The sequence below is a fragment of the Rhinatrema bivittatum genome, chromosome 2, assembly GCF_901001135.1.
Source record: "Rhinatrema bivittatum chromosome 2, aRhiBiv1.1, whole genome shotgun sequence".
In the NCBI taxonomy this organism is placed as follows: domain Eukaryota; kingdom Metazoa; phylum Chordata; class Amphibia; order Gymnophiona; family Rhinatrematidae; genus Rhinatrema; species Rhinatrema bivittatum.
The window spans coordinates 714,275,945-714,295,919 of NC_042616.1; positions in this window are offsets into that span (position 1 = coordinate 714,275,945).

Genomic DNA, 19,975 nt, shown 5'->3' on the forward strand with positions numbered 1-19,975 from the left:
TGAGCCCTTGGGTACCAGGGCTGGCAGGTCTTAGGTGCGGGTCTCCTCAGTGAAGACAGGTTCAGCGGTAGGCAGAGGCGGAGTCAGGAATCTGGGTCGAGGCTGGCAGCGAAGGTGCAAAACAAAGAGCCAAGCCAAAGGTCAGGGGCAGGCATCAGAAGAGCGGAGACAAGGTACCAGGCCAAGGGTCAAGACGGGCAGCAGATGAGCAGAGACGAGGAAAGAAGCCGAAGTCAGAACCAGGAGATCAAGCCGAGGAAGAGGAAGCAGCAACAAGGAACGAGGAATGGCACGGTGTCAGCATCAACAGGAACAGTCAGGAACCACAGGATCAGCAACTAGCACTCTGAAAAGAAGGCCCTGTTGCCAAGGCAAAGAACTGAGGAGTGAGCCAGGGTTTAAATACCCCTTAGTCCTGACGTCATCTTCAGGGGCCTGGCCGTGGTTTCCCGCCGCGGCCACTTTAAGAGTCGGGCTGAGGGAAGCACCCACGCGCCTAGGGAAGCACCCACAGAAGGGAGGTTGGCGGCATCTAGAGCTGCGTGGAGGCCATGCCAGTGGCCGAATCGGAGCCGGGATGTGCTGTGCCAAGCGTCGGGGCAGGTAGGGGGGATCAGCCACGGCCAGGAGTCCCAACAAGCTCCTTAGTTACTTGACTAGTCACCTTTGAAGACGGACCTCATTGAGGGTAATTCTTAAAGGGATCTAGCTGGGTAATGCAGGAATTAGTTGGCTAGATCCATTAGGGTGAAATTTAAATTGCCTCATGGAGAGCGACTGTCTATTGCTGCCTTGCCCTAGGCAGCTTTTCAAAAATTGCCCCTATTACATTTCAGACTTTCTGGCAAGATGCAATCCACTTTGCTGCTATTGCTGCTTGTGTCCCATTTTACCCTAGGACTTTATGGGGGGGGGGGGGGAGTGGGGGGTTCTGCTCATTCTTTTGGGAAAGCCTATTTTCTCTGTCAGCTTAGGGAAATGTACAACTCTGATACATTTTGTATTTTGCACATTGCAGGAGGAAATGTGTTTCTGTTTCTTTTTCTCCAGCACTGCAGTCTGTCAGTCTGATAGAAACCCACTTTTCAGTGGGCTGTTTTACATAGTTCACATGTCTGGCTTAGTGCACAGTGCAGAAGATTTACAGTGCATGTGAAAAAAAAGACTTTTGTATGCAAGTATTTTTTTAGTTCTTTGTTTTATATATATATATACAGTATATATATATATATATATATATATATAATTATAGTATATATAAGTGTAGTATATATAATTTCATCTTTCAGATATCTATAGTCCTGTGAGAGAGAATCATTAACGAATTGTGGTTCTTATTCATGTACATGTCATTGGGTAGCAAACCTGTCTGTTCACTTTTCTTTAGTGCAGTGTACCAAGCAAAAAAGAAAAAAACCAACAGCTTGTTTTTCTTCCTAAAAACAAACGAGCCACCTGCAAGATTTGTTCCTTCTCAGTAAAGCTGTCTGAGCTGAATGCAGCCATCTGGACAGTTGTCCCAGCAGGTATTTGAAAAGGCAGAGAAGCATAAGAATCCATATTTCAGCAGGCAAGTAGGGAGGCATTCTGTGCATAGTCATTCTGTCTGGGATCAATGCTATCATCCAGGTTTGGACCTTGAGTCATGCAGAAGAAACAGTAAAAGAATTTCCATTTTAATAAGTATTTAAGCCATTTCTGGCCTAAACAGCTCAGGGGTTCACTTACCCCTGCAGTTTTTGTGCCCCAGAGGGGAGTATCAAGTGGAATCTGTATAGCAGTACCAGAGTTTGGTTGTTTGACTTCATCCGGGAAGCTATGTTTGCCAGGGTTCGTCCACTGGGGAGAAAGCTAAAACTTCCTGGGGCCCTGGCGTAGTCAGTAAGTCCAGTTCTCAAATCCAAAGCTTCAGATGGGTGATGACTAGAAGGTATAGGAATGAACCCAAAAAGAACCCAGAAGAAAGTAAAGAAACATGCTAGTACCAGATATTGTCCATCCACCACAAAAGAAAAAAATCCATAAAAGGCAGAAAAAATAAAATAGTCCTAGCCCAATTGGTGTTCAAAATAAAACTGTTTACTTCAATTTAAAAATAAGGAACCAAGCAAGAATAGTGATAATGAAAAACAGCAAAAAAATATGAGTACAAAAAAATCATAGTTTCCTTATTTTGTTCCTCCTAGTTGGTCTGATCCCTTCTGCACCAGAATCAATACTTAACAACTCCTCCCCTTGAAGGGTAGGGTAGCTGGAATGCAATTCCAGCATCCACTGGGGAAAGATGACAAAAACTCACAAGTTCAAAAATAGTTCTCAAGATCAAATCAGGTCTTCAGAATCCAACCATCCCAGAAAATCCTACTAGAATGACTAAAATCCCATTCTTCTCCTCACCCATGCCTTTGACTTTCAGCTTGAGCAAAAAAATCAATGACCCAACTCTTCTGGATAGTGGGAGGATGCTCTTCCTTCCAGACTGGTCAAAAATCCCAAAATATTTTTAGCAATCCACCGCAATCTCCTTTTCTTCCTTTTGATCACCGACCTCCAATGATGAGGCAAAGACCATCAGCAACAACTCCTCTCCATTCAACTCAAAATCAGAGTATACTTCAGGGTATATATACGCCCCAGAAGCCTCCCACATAAAGGTGTGGTTAAAGCCAGGTGAAGGTTCAAAAAATTTTTAAAAATTTAAAAAAACTAGGGAAAATTAATGACAAGCAAGGCTGAGTCACATTTGGATTTTGTTTGTGTAGTAACTGTTGGAAAAGGGTCTATCTGGGAAATATGAGACATAGAAGAAAATATCTATTTATTTATTTATTTATTTATTTGTATATATTGTTTTGTGTACCAATATTCTGATAACAATCATAATGGTTCACAGCAAAAATACAAATAAAATCACATGAAACATAAAAACTTCAAATCAATATAAATAGTACAACATAAAATAACCTGAACTTTGAAATAAAAATAAAATACAAACTAATTCAATAAAAACACCTAAAATATGCAGATATTCCAGATAAAATATCATTATAAAAGTCTCACTAGCTCATTTAAACAGCCCTATTTAAAGAAGACTCATATTAATGCTTCTACTCCAAATGTTTGTCTGAATAGCCAGGTTTTAAAATCTTTTTTAAAAGTTTGAAAATTGGTCTGTAGTCATAGCTCAATAGAAAGCAAGTTCCATAACTTGGGTCCAGCTATTGATATTGCTCTTTCTCTAACTTTGTCAAATGGGCCAACCTAACAGACAGGATAATTAAGAAACCTTTATTTGCTGACCTTAAGTTACGTTGTGGTGTATGAATCCTCAAATATGCATTGAACCATTCTATTCTGTCATTATATATTGACTTATCTATTAGACAAAGGACTTGGTATTCTATTCTAAATTTTATAGGTAACCAGTATAAATCTACCAAAGTTGGAACTCTAGCCGCAATTAGAACTCTAGCTGCTGCATTCTGTAATAGCTGAAGAGGTCTCAATGTACTATTGAGAAGACCTAAGAGGAGGGCATTACAATAATACAATAATCCACCTTTGAAAAAATCAATGTCTGTAAGACGTCACTAAAATTTAAGAGAGGTTTTAACCTCTTCAAAATGTATAGTTTGTTAAAACCATCTCTAATCAAATTATTTATATTTTTCTTCATATTCAACTCGCTATCCAAAAATACATATATGATGCATCTCAAAAACATTCGGGGTAATGCAGGAGACAGATACAACATAGACACTTCAGTAACCCTCCCCCCCCCCCCCCCCCCCCCCCCCCTCCTTTCCCCTCACCAGAAATTGGCGTACAAGGAGTTATTCACTCACATACTTTTGCCCTTTTCATTTGCCACCCTGAACCCCCAAATTCTGAATATATTTGGATAGGAATATCTCTGTAAGGTCCCTTGCCACTCCTCTCAGTTTCCATTATAGCCTACAGGAGCAATTTTGTCACTTATTTCCTTTTGCTCTTACTGGAAAAAAAAAATCTAGCTAAAAAGTAACATGTTGTTTTACTTAATCACATACCATGGAGAGAAAGGCAACAAATCCTTCAATTCTGTTAAAAAAAAAAAAAGCACTTCCTTTACACTCAGGACCAAAGTCAATTAAAGAGACAATACTGTTTCTCTTCAGCACATTGTGGCATTGATTCACTCTACTAAAAGTGATATGTCAAACCCTGCCTCCTATACTACCAGCCTGACACTCCTTTTCCACCCATGCCCCTCCTTTACGTTCTTACGGTCTTTATATTTGCTCCCACGTAGGACACTGAGAACATGTCAACATACTCTAGCAGTCAAACCCATCATACATGCTCACACAAAACTCTGTGGGGTAGATTTTAAAAAGATGTGCGAGTGGGTCCATGTGCGCATACTACCCGGCGATATTTAATAACATACGCGCGCTGGTGCATGCATGTTATAAAATCGAGGGTGGTGCATGCAAGGAGGGGGTCAATTTTGTCTACATTCGCATGGCGACGCATTGGGGCCTTCCCCAGTTCCCTCCCAGTCCTCTCCAATTTAGGAGCGGACTGGGAGGGAACTTTCCTACCCCCTACCCTAACCTCCACTTTTCCCTTTCCCTTCCCCTCTCCTCCCCACTCTCTAAAACCCATTTTTTAAATTTATTAACTTTTATTTTGCAAGTTACTTCAGGGCCTGTCCTGAAGTAACTTGCTCATGCCGGCAGCTGGCTGGCGTGCGAGGCTCCGGGACAGCAGGGAATGGCACTGTCTCGGCCCGCCCCGCTCTGCCCCCCGGCCTGCCCCCTTTTAAGGCCCTGACACATACACGCGTCCCGGAGTTTATGCGTGTGGGCGGGCCCTTTTGAAAATTGGCCCAGCGCGTGTAAGACCCAGCCACGCGCATAAACCCCGGGATAATAGTTATTGCAAAAATGTAAATTTTATTTGTAATAATGAGTGAGAAAACAACTGTTAATAGAAAAAGCAATACAAAAGCAACTAGCCGAACATCTAGACAACAATAACATACTCTTCCCATCACAACATGGCTTCAGGAAACACTATAGCACTGAAACATTACTAATCTCTCTATTAGATAACGTACTTCGTGGATTTGACAGTGGAAAACACTACATTATCATACTGCTAGATCTGTCAGCAGCATTTGACACGGTAAACCATGACATACTATTGAAAAGACTGGAAGAAATTGGATTACAAAACAAAACAATTGAATGGTTCACATCCTATCTGAACAATAGATCTTATCAGGTACAGATAAAAAACACAATATCAGACAAAATCAAACTAAAGACAGGAGTCCCCCAGGGTTCAGCACTCTCGGCGTCGCTATTTAACATTTACATGCTCCCCCTCTGCCACCTGCTAGCGGAGCTAGGTATCATACACTACATATATGCTGACGACATTCAGTTAATTCTACCAGTTGAAGAAACAATTGAAAAAACTGAATTTTGCAATGTTATACCTAGACATAATAAAACAACTATTAAACCAAATGGAACTAGTAATCAACATCGAAAAAACAGAATTTATACATCTTGAACGAAAAAACATTGAAAGAATTCAAAATCCCATCAGAATTAAAAATGGCAAATCAGTTGAGCTAACTGATAAAGCTAGAAACCTAGGAGTAACTATAGACACGGAATTGAGCCTTAAACAACACACATCAATAAAAGCAAGAGAAGGCTACGCCAAACTAATGGTCCTTAGAAGACTAAAATACTACAATACTAAAATACTAAAATACTACAATACTACAAACATTAATATTTACCAGCACGGACTACTGTAACACACTTTTCCTAGGATTGCCATATACTACTATCAGACCACTGCAAATATTACAGAACTCGGCTGCCAGAATACTTACTGGTAAAGGCAGAAGAGATCATATCACCCAGACACTTGCAGATTTACACTGGCTCCCAATAGAACAAAGAGTACAATTTAAAACACTATGCACAGTGCATAAACTAATAAATGACGATTACATGTCCCTCAAAGAAGTCTCAGATCAGCCAATAGAGCTCTACTAACCATACCCTCAGTCAAAACAGCAAAGTTGACCCAAGTCAGAGAGAGAGCACTATCTTTGGCAGGACCTTTACTATGGAACACATTAGCCCTGGAATTAAGACTAATGAAAGATTTAAAACTCTTCAAAAAAGGCTTAAAAACATGGCTCTTCAAAAAAGCATTTCACAGTGAGGTAGCTGAATAACAACACAAAAACAGCTGAAAGTCACCAGTATAAAATGCAGAGTTGCGTATTTTTATTATTTTTTTCTCATATTTAAGTATTATTTTTGAAAGACAGTATAAACATATAATTACGCTAACAATATTAAATGGTAACCACACCCATTCCCCATTTAGAGTATATTATTGAACTATGTAACCGTATAATACTGGCACCTTTTGGATAATTTAGAAACCAAACCAAACATATTTGTGCCTAACTGTAAACCGTTGTGATGGTGCTCTACTAAACGACGGTATAGAAAAAGTTTTTTAAATTAAAATTAAATTAAACTGTGGAAGTAATATTTAGTAAGCTGGAGAGCAGACAAGTTAACCAGTTAAAGTTAGCCAGATAACTTGGCCTGGATATTCAGCAAGAGAACTGTCACACTGAATATACTCACCTAAGTGGCAATGGCTGAATATGACTGGTTGGATTTTGAATACTGTGTACAATTCTGGTTGCCGCATCTCAAAAAATATATTGTTGCAATGGAGAAGGTACAGAGAAGGGCTACCAAAATGATAAAGGTGATGGAACAGCTCCCCTATGAGGAAAGGTTGAAGAGGTTAGGGCTGTTCAGCTTGGAGAAGAGATGGCTGAGGGGGGATATGATAGAGGTCTTTAAGATCCCTGGCCAGAAAGTCTAACCCCCCCCCCCCCCCCACTTGCACAGGGCATTGAGGACCTCAATAAACAACAAGATTACAGTGGGCTCTGGTAGAATTGAACCTGTGATGCAGAGACACACACTGTATCAAGTGCAACAAGTACAAAAAGCCTTCTCTGTATTAAATACTGTAGAAGTTCTTGTGAAAAAGATTGAAGTGTTATCTGAAAAGAAAGAAGAAACCCAATGCATACAGAAATTCCAGATCAGTAACCAAAGGAAAAAGCTCATTGTGCTGGATTAATCTGTCATCAGAGGCACTAATTGTTTCCATGGCACAAATGCAAAGGGAAAGGGAGAAGTGGATAACAAAACTCAACTAAATAAGTCACAAAAGGAGTCCAAGAACAGCAGTAACCTGAACGAGGAAAGCTGGAAAGCTATGAGCACAAATGCTCGTAGTTTGGGCAATAAAATCCCAGATCTGCAAGCCCTAATGGTAGAAGCGGACATGGACATTGTTGCTGTCACGGAGATGTGGTTCACGGAATCTCACGATTGGAGTATGGCAATACCGGGCTATAACTTGTTAAGGAAGAACAGAGAGGATAGGAAAGGGGGAGGAGTGGCTCTTTATATCAGAAACAATATCTAAGCATCTGAGCCGCAAGGAAGATGGGGCAGTGAAGAAGCACTATGGGCCAACCTAAAAAAAGATGGGGCATCCATTTTTATTGGAGTGGTTTACAGGCCTCAAAACCAAAAGGAAGAGCTTGACAGAGATCTGGTTGAAGACATCCAAAAGATGGAAAAGAAGGGAGAAGTGGTGATCATTGGAGACTTTAATTTGCCGGATGTAGACTGGAGAATCCCATCTGCAGAATCTAACAATAGTAGAGAAATAGTGGATGCTCTGCAAGGAGCTTTGTTCAAAACAAATGGTAATGGAACCCAAGAGAGAGGGAGTAATACTCGATTTAGTGCTCACTAATGGAGATAATGTCTCTGATGCCCAAGTGGGCGCCCACCTCAGCACCAATGATCATCAAACGGTATGGTTTAATATAACAAAAAGGATATGGAAAAGAAACACAAAGACCCAAGTTTTGCAGTTAAAAACACGGACTTTGATGAAATGGGGAAGTACCTGGAGGAAGAACTAGTAAGCTGAGAGAACAAGAGAGATGTTGAACAACAGTGGACCAAACTAAAAGGAGCAATTACCAAGGCAACTAATCTATATGCTAGAAAAGTAAAGAAAAAAAAAAGAAAAATGAAACCTATCTGGTTCTCAAAGGAGGTGGCTGACAAAATAAAGGCTAAAAGAACAGCATTCAAGAAATATAAAGGATCCCAAAGGGAGGAGCACAAAGAAGAATATCTGGTAGAACTGAGGGAGACAAAGAAAGTAATCAAGATGACAAAAAGTCAAGCGTAAGAAAGGATTGCCAAGGAGGTAAAGAGAGGTAAAAAACATTTTTCAGATACATCAGTGAAAGGAGAAAAGTTCAAAGTGGTATAGTGAAATTGAAAGGTGAAAAGGATCAATGTGTGGAGAGAGATGAAGAAATGGCGGAAATATTAAACGAATACTTCAGTTCTGTGTTCACTAAAGAGTACCCTGGAGAAGGACCGTCGCTAATTAACAAGAAACTAGAGGAGAATGGACTAGATGTAACTCCATTTACAGTAGAGAATATATGGGAAGAGCTGTGGAAACTGAAAGTGGACAAAGGCATGGGGCCTGATGAGGTTCATCCCAGGATACTGAGGGCGCTCAGAGATGTGCTGGCAGCTCCGCTGAGTTACCTGTTCAATAGATCCCTGGAAACGGGAGTAGTGCCAAGAGATTGGAGAAAAGTGGTGGTGGTCCCGTTCACAACAGTGGAAACAGAGAAGAGGCTGGTAATTACAGACCGGTTAGCCTCACCTCGGTGGTGGGAAAAGTAATGGAGTCACTGTTGAAAGAAAGAATAGTGAACTATCTACAGTCGGAAGAATTGCTGGACCAGAGGCAGCATGGATTCACCAGGGAAGATCCTGTCAGACAAATCTGATTGACTTTTTTGACTGGGTAACCAAGGAATTGGATTGATGTCATCTACTTGGACTTCAGTAAAGCTTTTGATATGGTTCCGCAAAGGAGACTGGTGAATAAAATGAGAAGCTTAGGAGTGAGTGCCGAGGTGGTAGCCTGGATTGCAAACTGGTTGACGGACAGAAGATAATGTGTGATAGTAAATGGAACTTACTCTGAAGAGAGAGCAGTGTTGAGCGGAGTGCCACAAGGGTCGGTGTTGGGATCAGTCCTGTTCAATATCTTTGTGAGCGATATTGCGGATGGGATAGAAGGTAAGGTTTGTCTTTTTGCGGATGACACTAAGATCTGCAACAGAGTGGACACGCTGGAAGGAGTGGAGAGAATGAGACGGGATTTAAGGAAACTGGAAGAGTGGTCGAAGATATGGCAGCTGAAATTCAATGCCAAGAAGTGCAGAGTCATGCATATGGGGTGTGGAAATCCGAAAGAACTGTATTCTGCGTGGAGCAGGAGAGAGACCTTGGGGTGATAGTGTTTAATGATCTGAAGTCGGCGAAACAATGTGACAAGGTGATAGCTAAAGCCAGAAAATGTGGGGCTGCATAGAGAGAGGAATATCGAGCAAGAAAAAGGAAGTGATTATTCCCTTGTACAGGTCCTTGGTGAGGCCTCACCTGGAGTACTGTGTTCAGTTCTGGAGACCGCATCTCCGAAGGGACAGAGACAGGATGGAGGCGGTCCAGAGAAGGGCCACCAAAAAGGTGGATGGTCTTCATCAAATGACTTATGAGGAGAGATTGAAGAATCTAAGGGGCGGATTTTAAGAGCCCTGCTCGCCTAAATCCGCCCGGATTTAGGCGAGCAGGGCCCTGCGCGCCGGTGCGCCTATTTTACATAGGCCTACCGGCGCGCGCAGAGCCCCGGGACTCGCGTAAGTCCCGGGGTTTTCAGAGGGGGACATGTCGGGGGCGTGTCGGGGGGCGGGCCCGATCCGTGCGGCGTTTTCGGGGCGTGCCGGGAGCATTTCGGGGGCGGGTCCGGGGGCGTGGTTACGGCCCGGGGCAGTCCGGGGCGTGGCCGCGCCCTCCGGACCCGCCCCCAGGTTGCGTCCCAGCGTGCTAGCGGCCTGCTGGTGCGCGGGGATTTACGTCTCCCTCCGGGAGGCGTAAATCCCCCGACAAAGGTAAGCGGGGGGTTTAGACAGGGCCGGGCGGGTGGGTTAGGTAGAGGAAGGGAGGGGAAGGGGAGGGGAGGGCGTTAGAGAATTCCCTCCGAGGCCGCTCCGATTTCGGAGCGGCCTCGGAGGGAACGGAGGTAGGCTAAGCAGCTCGGCGCGCGCCGGCTATACAGAATCGGTAGCCTTGCGCACGCCGATCCAGGATTTTAGCGGATACGCGCGGCTACGCGCGTATCTACTAAAATCCAGCGTACTTTTGTTGGCGCCTGATGCGCCAACAAAAGTACGCCAAATCGCGCTTTCTGAAAATCTACCCCTAAATATGTACATCCTGGAGGAAAGGAGGAGCAGGGGTGATATGATACAGACTTTCAGATACTTGAAAGGTTTTAATGATCCAAAGACAACGACAAACCTTTTCTGTTGCAAAAAAAATTAGCAGAACCAGGGGTCACCATTTAAAACTCCAGGGAGGAAGACTCAGAACCAATGTCAGGAAGTATTTCTTCATGGAGAGGATGGTGGATGCCTGGAACGCCCTTCTGGAGGAAGTGGTGAAGACCAAAACTGTGAAGGATTTCAAAGGGGCGTGGGATAAATACTTTGGATCCATAAAGTCTAGAGGTTGTGAATGAAGAGAAGAGGCATGGGGGTGGCTTGCGGGAATGACGGCTACCACCTGGAGATTAATATCCTTATTTAATCAACATACACACGGTTAATGCGACTCCAACATTGCTCTATGCTTCAACGGCAAGAGGAAATGTGGAAAAAAAGGATTTGCATCCACAAAAAAGCAGGGGAGTAGCTTGCTTGTTACGGCGGTTACTACCCCAAACCAAATAAGCCTGATACGTCACTTTCAATGCATATCCAGCATAGCTCTCTGCTTCAACGGCAGGGGGAATGAAGAAAAGATTATTTATATTCAGACAACCCCAAAAAGGACTGAATTACATAGTCTGGGTAAAACAAATAAGCATGGGTGTAGCTTGCTTGTTACGGCGGTTACTACCCCGAATCAAGCCTGATACTTCATTTGGAATACATATCCAGCACAGCTCACTACTTCAACGGCAGGGGGAATGAAGAGGATTTATATTCAAACAACCAACAAGGACTGAATTGCACAGGCTGAGTAAAAAAGTATGGGAGTAGCTTGCTTATTACAGCAGTTACTACCCTTAACCAATTAGCTAGATACTTCACTTAGATGCAGCTCCAGCACTGCTATATACATCAATGGTGGGGGTGGAAGGGAAATAGAACCAAAAAGTTACTTATAAGGGACAAGAGTAACAGATGAGTATGAAAAAATAAGTGTGAAAGCTTACTGGGCAGACTGGATGGACCATTTGGTCTTCTTCTGCTGTCATTTCTATGTTTCCATGTTTCTATGTACGTACTCGATATATCGTCTTCAAATTCCATCTCAGAGATTCGCTCCTAGATACATCGGTCCCTTCACTGTTACCCGATGCATCGGAGCTGTTACTTATCAGCTTCGGCTACTTCCTTCGCTGGGAATACATAATACATTCCATGTATCACTCTTAAAACCTGTGATCTTATCTTGGCCTGCCCGGAAAGCCCCTAAGCCACCTCCTATGAAGTCCTAGATGTCCGCCATAGGGGCTGCCGGTGGGAATACCTGCTTTCCTGGGAGAATTCGTGGGAACCAGCTCAAAACATCCTGGACAAAACTCTCCTCTTGAATTACCATCGTGCCCATCCAGGCAAAGCCCAACCTCCAAGAGGGGGACGTAAAGGGGGGGTACTATTACGCGTGCTGCCGCAGCAGAACTGTGGCACAGCCCTCTCACCCTCTTGTATGGACTCCAGCTCCTGGTTCCTCTTCACTGGCGGCATTGGGCCGCCAGCTCTGACCTCGGGCTGCCTCCAACTCTGCCATGGTCCCCAGTGTTGCCAGCCAAGATGCCCCTGCTCATCAGGCCTCTCCGCATGGCCCACAGAGAGACACCGCCATCAGCACCGCACCCCTCCCTAGGTGCACACCCGTGCATCACTGATTCTTTTAAAGGGCCCGCAGCGGGAACCTGGCCATGGCCCCAGATGCTGACGTCAGACTCTTCAGTGTATATAAGCTCAGGCCTCGATCCATAGCATTGCCTTTGCAACAGGTCTCCTCGTACTCCGTGAACTCGTTGTTGATAGAGAATCTTCTCTACTTTGTGCTCCTGTCTCCTGTAGTTCCCAGTTCCTGTCTTCCTCGTTCCTGCCCTGTCTATATGCTAGACTGACTCTCTGGATTTTGACTTGGCTTTGTTTGACTCCTCTTCAGCCCATCTCCAACCCCAGACCTCTGCTACGTTTGACTACTCTTCAGCCTATCTCCAACCCCGGATCTCTGCTACATTTGACCATTCTCCAGCCTATCTCCAACCCCGGACCTTTGCACGTTTGAACATGCTTGCCTTCTCGGTGCCCTGACCATTGCCTTGATTGCCTACGCCTGCCTTCCCGTGCCCTGACCATTGCCTTGATTGACTACGCCTGCCTGTTATGGTTAAGTGGTGTTTGGGTGGATTCTTGGGTACTGTGGCAGATGACCATGCCCATGGGGAGGGGCCCCATAGGGAGCCACAGTACTGGGCTAGACTAAGGATGCACAAACACAGAATTAGATCTTTTATTGTACAGCTTGCTGTATACCCCCAGAGGTGGCAGTAGTGAGGTAGTCTGGATGTAGCAGTCTCAGGACCCTCGGCAGAAAGGACCCTTCTCCCCCTGTTGGTATGGGGGAATTCCGGTGTAGGTTTCCCAGCAAGGCAATGATGTAGGTGAGTCAGATTGAGAGTTAGATTACTCACTAGATGCTAGCTGTAGGTATGCGATTCCACCAGGCTGAAGTAGATGGTACTGGCACCGAGACAAGGAGAGCAGGCCCTCGAGGAGCGAGTACCTGATCCCTGTAAGGCACCTGAAATAAAGGAGAGGGCCCCCGAGGAGTGGGTACCCAGGTTAGTCAATACCCTGAAGGGCAGAGAGAGAGCTTCCAGTGGCAGCATGGAAGCAGCAGAGTAGCTTAGACCAGCCGAGACCAATCCTTGCTAACTCGATTAGCTAGCACGTAAGGGCAGGCTAAATACCCAGATGGCACTACTGCCACCTCTGTATACCATCATAGCTGGCAGTAGTAAGGTAGTCTGGATGTAGCAGTCTCAGGACCTTCGTGTTGTTATTTCTGTTGTTATTTAGGAGAGTTGTGGGTGGATCCTTGGACCAGTGGCAGATGACCACGCCCCCGGGGAAGATCCCGAGAGGGACCACCGGTCAGGCTCAGAGTTAGGAGACAGACACAACCCAGTTCTTTTATTAGACAGTATACTGAACCACCAGAGGTGGCAGTAGTGAGCTGGAATGCCCGGCTGGGCTGTAGTCCCTCAGATACTGGAACAGCGATCCCTGGAGGCTGAGCTGTAGAGAAACTGAAATATAGTGAGTAGGCAGGGTATGCAGAGTTCATGTACCGAATCTGATGGTAACACTCACTCAATGTCTCATGGAAGCCCAGGAGCTGGAATGTATAGGCCCTCGAGAAGCGAGTACCTGGTTCCAGGGAAAGCTCTGAGAGAGCAATGGTAACTCACTGATGTAGTTGGCAGTGATGACTTCCAGGCAGAAGAGAATATGGAGCAAGTCTGGGAATGAGGGCCCTTGAGGAGTGAGTACAGGTTCCAGACTGTCACCTGAAAAACAAAGGAGAGAGCGAGGCCCCCGAGGAGCGGGTACCCCTGGTAAGTCCGAGGAGGCAGAATAGCTTAGGTAGAGTAACCTGAACCCTTGCTAACTTAATCTGTTAGCAAATTCTAAGACCTTATATATCCATCGTGGGTGACATCATCTCACGGGGATGCCCCTGAAGTTCGCGCCATCACCTGTACTTCAGTCGGGGCCGTGCTGCGCGCGCACCCCTAGGCCTCCAGGAAACATGGTGGGTTGCAGCATCTAGCCGGTCCGGGAACGCTGGAGGACTTCGGCAGAAGGATGTCGCGGCAGTCAATCTTCCCGCGGGCAAAGAGGGAGGCGCCAAAGAAGTAAGGAGGGTGGAGAGAGGGCATCGGGTACCGACGGACACAACAATACCCCCCTTTCAAAGGGCGATTTCCTTTTCGGGTACCAGGCTTAGGTTTTGAAGGATGCGTGAGGTGGAAGTGATGAAGCATCTCTTTGTCCAGGATATTGGTCTGAGGCTCCCAAGAGTTTTCTTCGGGGCTGAAACCTTCCCATTTTAGAAGGTATTCAAAAGACTTGCCTCTTTTATGAACATCCAGGACTTCTTCGACTTTGTATTCTAAGTCGTCTTCTGCATTGATGACAGCTAGATCTTGAGTCTTGGAAGAAAATTCGCTGACTATGAGTGGTTTCAGGAAAGAAACATGGAAGGCATTATGGATGTGGAGCCCAGGTGGTAGCTTCAGATGATAGGTAACTTGGCCAATACGTTGAAGGACTGGGAATGTTCCCACGTAGCGAGGAGCAAACCGTGAAGAGGGTAATTTGAGTCTGAGGTGCTTAGTAGACAACCAGACCTTGTCTCCTGGCTTGAAGACTGGAGCTTGGGCATGGTGTGCGTCATAGTACGTCTTGGCATGATCACTCGCTTTGATTAGCACGTCTTTTGTCTGAACCCACAATTTATGGATATCATCAGCAGTAGATTGAGCTACTGGGGATGTCACTGAGAGCTTCAGTGGAAGTGGCAGTGTTGGAGGATATCCAAAAACCACTTCAAATGGTGACTTTCCAATAGATGTTGCTGGATGAGAGTTGATGGCGAATTCAACCCATGGAAGCAATTCGGCCCAGTTATTTTGTCGGTACGTGACATAGGCTCGTATAAACTGCTTCATAGTACGATTCATCCGTTCCGTCTGGCCATTTGACTGCAGATGATAGGCTGAGGTGTAGTCTAGAGTGATGTCAAACAACTTGCACAAAGCCTTCCAGAATCGTGCCGTGAATTGGGACCCACGGTCAGATACGATGTGTGAAGGTAGGCTGTGGAGGCGGAATATGTGCGTTATGAAGAGCTTTGCAAGCTCCAAGGCTGAGGGTATGCCAGGGAACGCCACGAAGTGTGCTATCTTGCTAAAGCGATCCACAGTCACCCAGATAGTATTCATTTCTCCGGAAGTAGGTAAATCCACTACAAAGTCAGTAGTGATGTGCAACCAGGGCCGATCCAGAACTGGCAATTGTTGCATCTGATCCCACGGTTGTCCAGAAGCAGGTTTGTTCTTAGCACAATTGGTGCAGGATGCCACGTAGGAATAGGTATCCTTTTTGATAGTAGGCCACCAATATAGCTCCTGTATCTTGAGCAGGGTACGGCGTTGACCAGGATGGCCAGCCAGCTTGGAATTGTGTGCCCAAAAGAGCACTTTCTTCCTGAGGTTCTTTGGAATGATAGTCTTTCCAATGGGCACAGACTGAGTGGATGTCAAGAGGATTTTCTTTGGGTCAATTATGTACTGTGGCTCATCAGGCACATCCTCTGAATGAAATGAGCGTGACAGTGCATCTGCTCTGGTGTTTCGATCTCCAGGGCGGAACTTGAGCACAAAATCGAAATGGTTGAAGAATAAAGACCATCTGCCTGACTGTAATTCAGCCGTTGTGCGTGGCGGAGATACTCCAGGTTCGTATGATCCGTGAAGACGGTTATTTGATGTTGAGCTCCTTCGAGCCAAGGCCGCCATTCCTCGAATGCAAGCGTTATTGCCAGGAGCTCCTTGTTGCCAATCCCATAGTTCTTCTCAGCTGGAGAGAATCTTTGTGAGAAGAATGAACAGGGACATAAGGCTTTCGAGTCTCCAGCTTGGCTTAACACAGCCCCTACTCCCACATCCGAAGCGTCAACTTCTACTATGAAGGGCTTATTGGGGTCTGGATGCTGTAAGCAAGGTTCTGTGGAGAAGGCAGTCTTCAATTTCTCGAATGTGGAAATGGCCTCAGCTCACTATTTTGAAGCGTTGGCACCCTTGCGAGTCATTGCAAACAAGGGTATAGTTAATGAAGAGTAGTTCTTTATGAAGCTTCGATAATAGTTGGTGAACCCCAGGAATCTTCTTAAAGCCTTCAGGCTGGTAGGTTGAGCCCAATTCTTGATACTTTCAAGTTTGTGAGGGTCCATTTGGAAGCCTTCCTTAGACACAATGTAGCCTAGAAAAGGCACTGAGTCTTTGTAAAATTCACACTTAGAGAGTTTGGCGTACAGCCAGTGTTCACAAAGACAGTGGAGTACTTGCTTGACGTCTGTAAAGTGGGTGTCCAAATCCTGGGAGAAGATTAGTATGTCATCCAGGTATACCACAACGTTCTTGTACAGCAAATCCCGCAAGATGTCATTCATCATATTTTGGAAAATGGCGGATGCATTGCACAACCCAAATGGCATTTCAAGATACTCGAAGTGGCCGTCTCGCGTATTGAAGGCCATCTTCCATTCATCACTCCGAATGCGAATGAGGTTGTAGCAAGGCAATGCTGTAGGTGTAGCAAGGCAATGCTGTAGGTGAGACAGACTGAGAGTTAGATTACTCACTAGATGGTAGCTGTAGGTATGCGATTCCACCAGGCTGAAGTAGAAGGTACTGGCACCGAGGCAGGGAGAGCAGGCCCTCGATGAGCGAGTACCTGATCCCTGTAAGGCACCTGAAATAAAGCAGAGGGCCCCCGAGAAGCAGCTACCCAGGTTAGTCAATACCCCAAAGGGCAGAGAGAGCGAGCTTCCAGCGGCAGCATGGAAGTGGCAGAGTAGCTTAGACTGGCTGAGACCAATCCTTGCTAACTCGATTAGCTAGCACGTAAGGGCAGGCTAAATACCTGGATGGCATGACGTCACTTGAGGGGGACACCCCCGAGGATCGCGCCAATGTTGGAATAAAGATGAGGGTCGCGCACACCCTAATAGGCCCTTCGGAGGAGCATGGCGAGAGGCTGCATTATAGCCATTCCAGGGACACCAGAGAGGGAGGATTGCAGACGCGGCAGTAGCCATTTTCCCAAGGTAAGCGGGAGGAGCCGTAAACAAGGTGAGGCAAACATGGCGAAGCCGTCTAGGACCGATGGACGCAACACTGCCCTCTCCTTGCCCTGACCATTGCCTTGATTGACTACGCCTGCCTTCTCTGTGCCCTGACCATTGCCTTGATTGACTACGCTACAGATTACTCCATGTCCAGAATTCTACATTGCTTGCCACAACCTTCTCTTGCCGCCAGCCCTGATTCCAGCCTGTCAGTGACGCCTCTTCTAGCCTATTTCCTGGACATGGACTTATAAGGCTTCGGCCTTTCTTTGCTTAGGCACCTCCAGTTATATTCCGTTCCATTGGTGCCTGACTTCCTGTACCGAACCCAGTCCAGGGTAGGACTACGCCACCTATCGATTGCTGTCTCTGTGCTGAACCACCTTACTTCACGAACCAACCTCGAGGCCCACCTAAATCCTGCCGGCCCCGGCACCCAAAGACTCAACCCGTGAGGAATGAGGGCTGGTATAGGTGAAGCTCCAGCAGCCTCTATCTTCAGCCCACTCCACCTGCCGACGGTGGGGACCTGTATATCCCTCACTGTTACCACCACGGTACCAGCTGGGAAGACAGTGGTCCCACGCTGACTCCGGGACTGCGTCCTTCACTGGACCCACAACTCGAAAGTAGCAGGCCATCCTGGCCAGGCTCAGACCCTCGAGATGTTAAGAAGATTCTACTGGCAGCCTAGCATGGTTCCCATCTGTGCACAGCAAAAACCCCCAACTGGCCGTCCATGAGGACTCCTCCAACCTCTGGTCAAGCATCTCTACTGACTTCATCATTGAGCTGCCCCCATCAAAGGGCAACATGGTCATTTGGGTTATTATTGACCGCTTTTCAAAGATGGCACATTTTATTCCACTTCCAAGCCTCCCCTCGGCTCCTGAACTGGCAAAACTCTTCTTAACTCACGTATTCCGCTTACATGGGTTACCCAAAGAGATTTTTTTCCAATCGAGGCCACAATTCACCGCCAAGTACTGGCAGCCTACCACTCTCAACCGAATGGACAAGCCGAGAGGACAAACCGCTCCTGAAAACATTCTTATGTCAATGATCAACAGGATAACTGGGCTGACCTCTTGCTACAGGCCGAGTTATCCCACAATACGCATGTCACCTCTGCTAATGACGCATCACCCTTCTCGGTGGTCTTTGGCCACCAGCCACACCTGCCTCTACCTATGCCGCTCTCTGTTCCCTCGCCTGCAACCCAGTCTACTGCACAGACAATACGGCGAATATGGAATCAAATCAAAGAAAGACTGACCCAGGCGGCCGAGTGGGCCAAACACTTCACGGACGCTCATCGTCGCACCGCACCCCTATTCCAGCTTGGCCAGAAGGTTTGGCTGAGCACTAAACATATCAGGCTATGCCTTCCATCATAAACACTGGCTCTTGGGTCGTCAGATGACAGAAAGGCCATTGGGAATACCTCCTTTCATGGGAGGGCTTCAGAACAGAGGAGAACTCGTGGGAGCCCTCCCACCACATCTATGACAAGGATCTCCTGTCGGAATTCCATTGGGCTCATCCTGAAAAGTCCATGCCGGTAAGGGGGAGACCTAGAAGGGGGGTACTGTTGCGTGTCCCAGCCGCGTCTGCTCTGTGGTCGGCCCTGCTCACCTTGCTCTCCCATCCACAAGCTCCAGGCTCTCCTCCTCTGCAGCCACAGCCAGTTCGCGGCATCCCCAGCTCCCCCACTCTGTCTCCCGTACAGGCCTCACAGTGGAGCTCCCGTCGGGGCTCCGCATCCTCGGACCCGCCCCAAGGCGTGTGCGTGCAGCCAACCTGCAGTCCTTTAAAGGGCCAAGCATGGGGAAACTCCGGGAGGCGCACGCTGATGACATCACAGAACCACTATATATAAGGCAGGGCTCAGACCCATGAGCCTTACCTTGGCAATCGGGTTGTACACTCCGGTGTTCTCTAGTTTGCCTGTTCCAGTGTCTCTTGTTCCAGCACCTAGAAATCAACCGAAGGAGTAGGCGACTAATGCAGGAAGAAGAAGCCTGCATCTGTTCTTGTTATTATAAACCCCTGTCCATTTGAGAGTCATCTTCTAAGTTTCAAGGAGCCTGGGGTAACTCACCCAAATTGAGGAAATCAATCTTTGTTGGGTCGCGGGCTAAGGACACTCACACAAAGACCTCCACAAATTTACTGTCCACACCAGGGTTTGTGCTCCAAGAAAAAGTAATTTATTTATGCAACCCCCATCCTTGGGTGCAGATTGCTACCTGTTGAAGCCATAAAAAAATATGTTGTTTCTCTTTGGGGCAGGAACCTTCCAGGCTGGCTTTGCACATTCTCTTCTTTTCAGGGCCTTGATTCTTTGTTGAGTGGGGAGGAGGGGGGGGGGGGGGGAGATTTGTGTCCTAGCTCTGATCCCTGGGGAAAAGGGATCCCAGAATGTGCCAAAGAAAGTCATTGAAGCCATTTTGAAAGTGTCCAAATAAATGTTTACTGTTGAACAAGAATGAATTGATGGCACAAACTGACCCACAGCACCACTGAAATATTTCCTGTGTACAAATCTCTCCTCAATCTATGCAGGAAGGTCTATAGCCAGCTTGGGAATTTCTATCCTCAGTGTGTAAACAAAATTGTGTTCCCCCGGTGGGTAAAGCATCCTTTAGATGGGCAAGACACCCCCCTCCAACTGGCCAGGATACAATGTCACAATCTCTGCGCAGAGAAACAAAAACTCTTTCTCTCACCAAGGTTGATTGAAGCACTGGATGGGTGGCTTCAAATGTGTTAGGCTTTTTCTTTTTTTACTCACAGTTAGTTGAACTTTAGTTCTCTTGCAGTCCTTT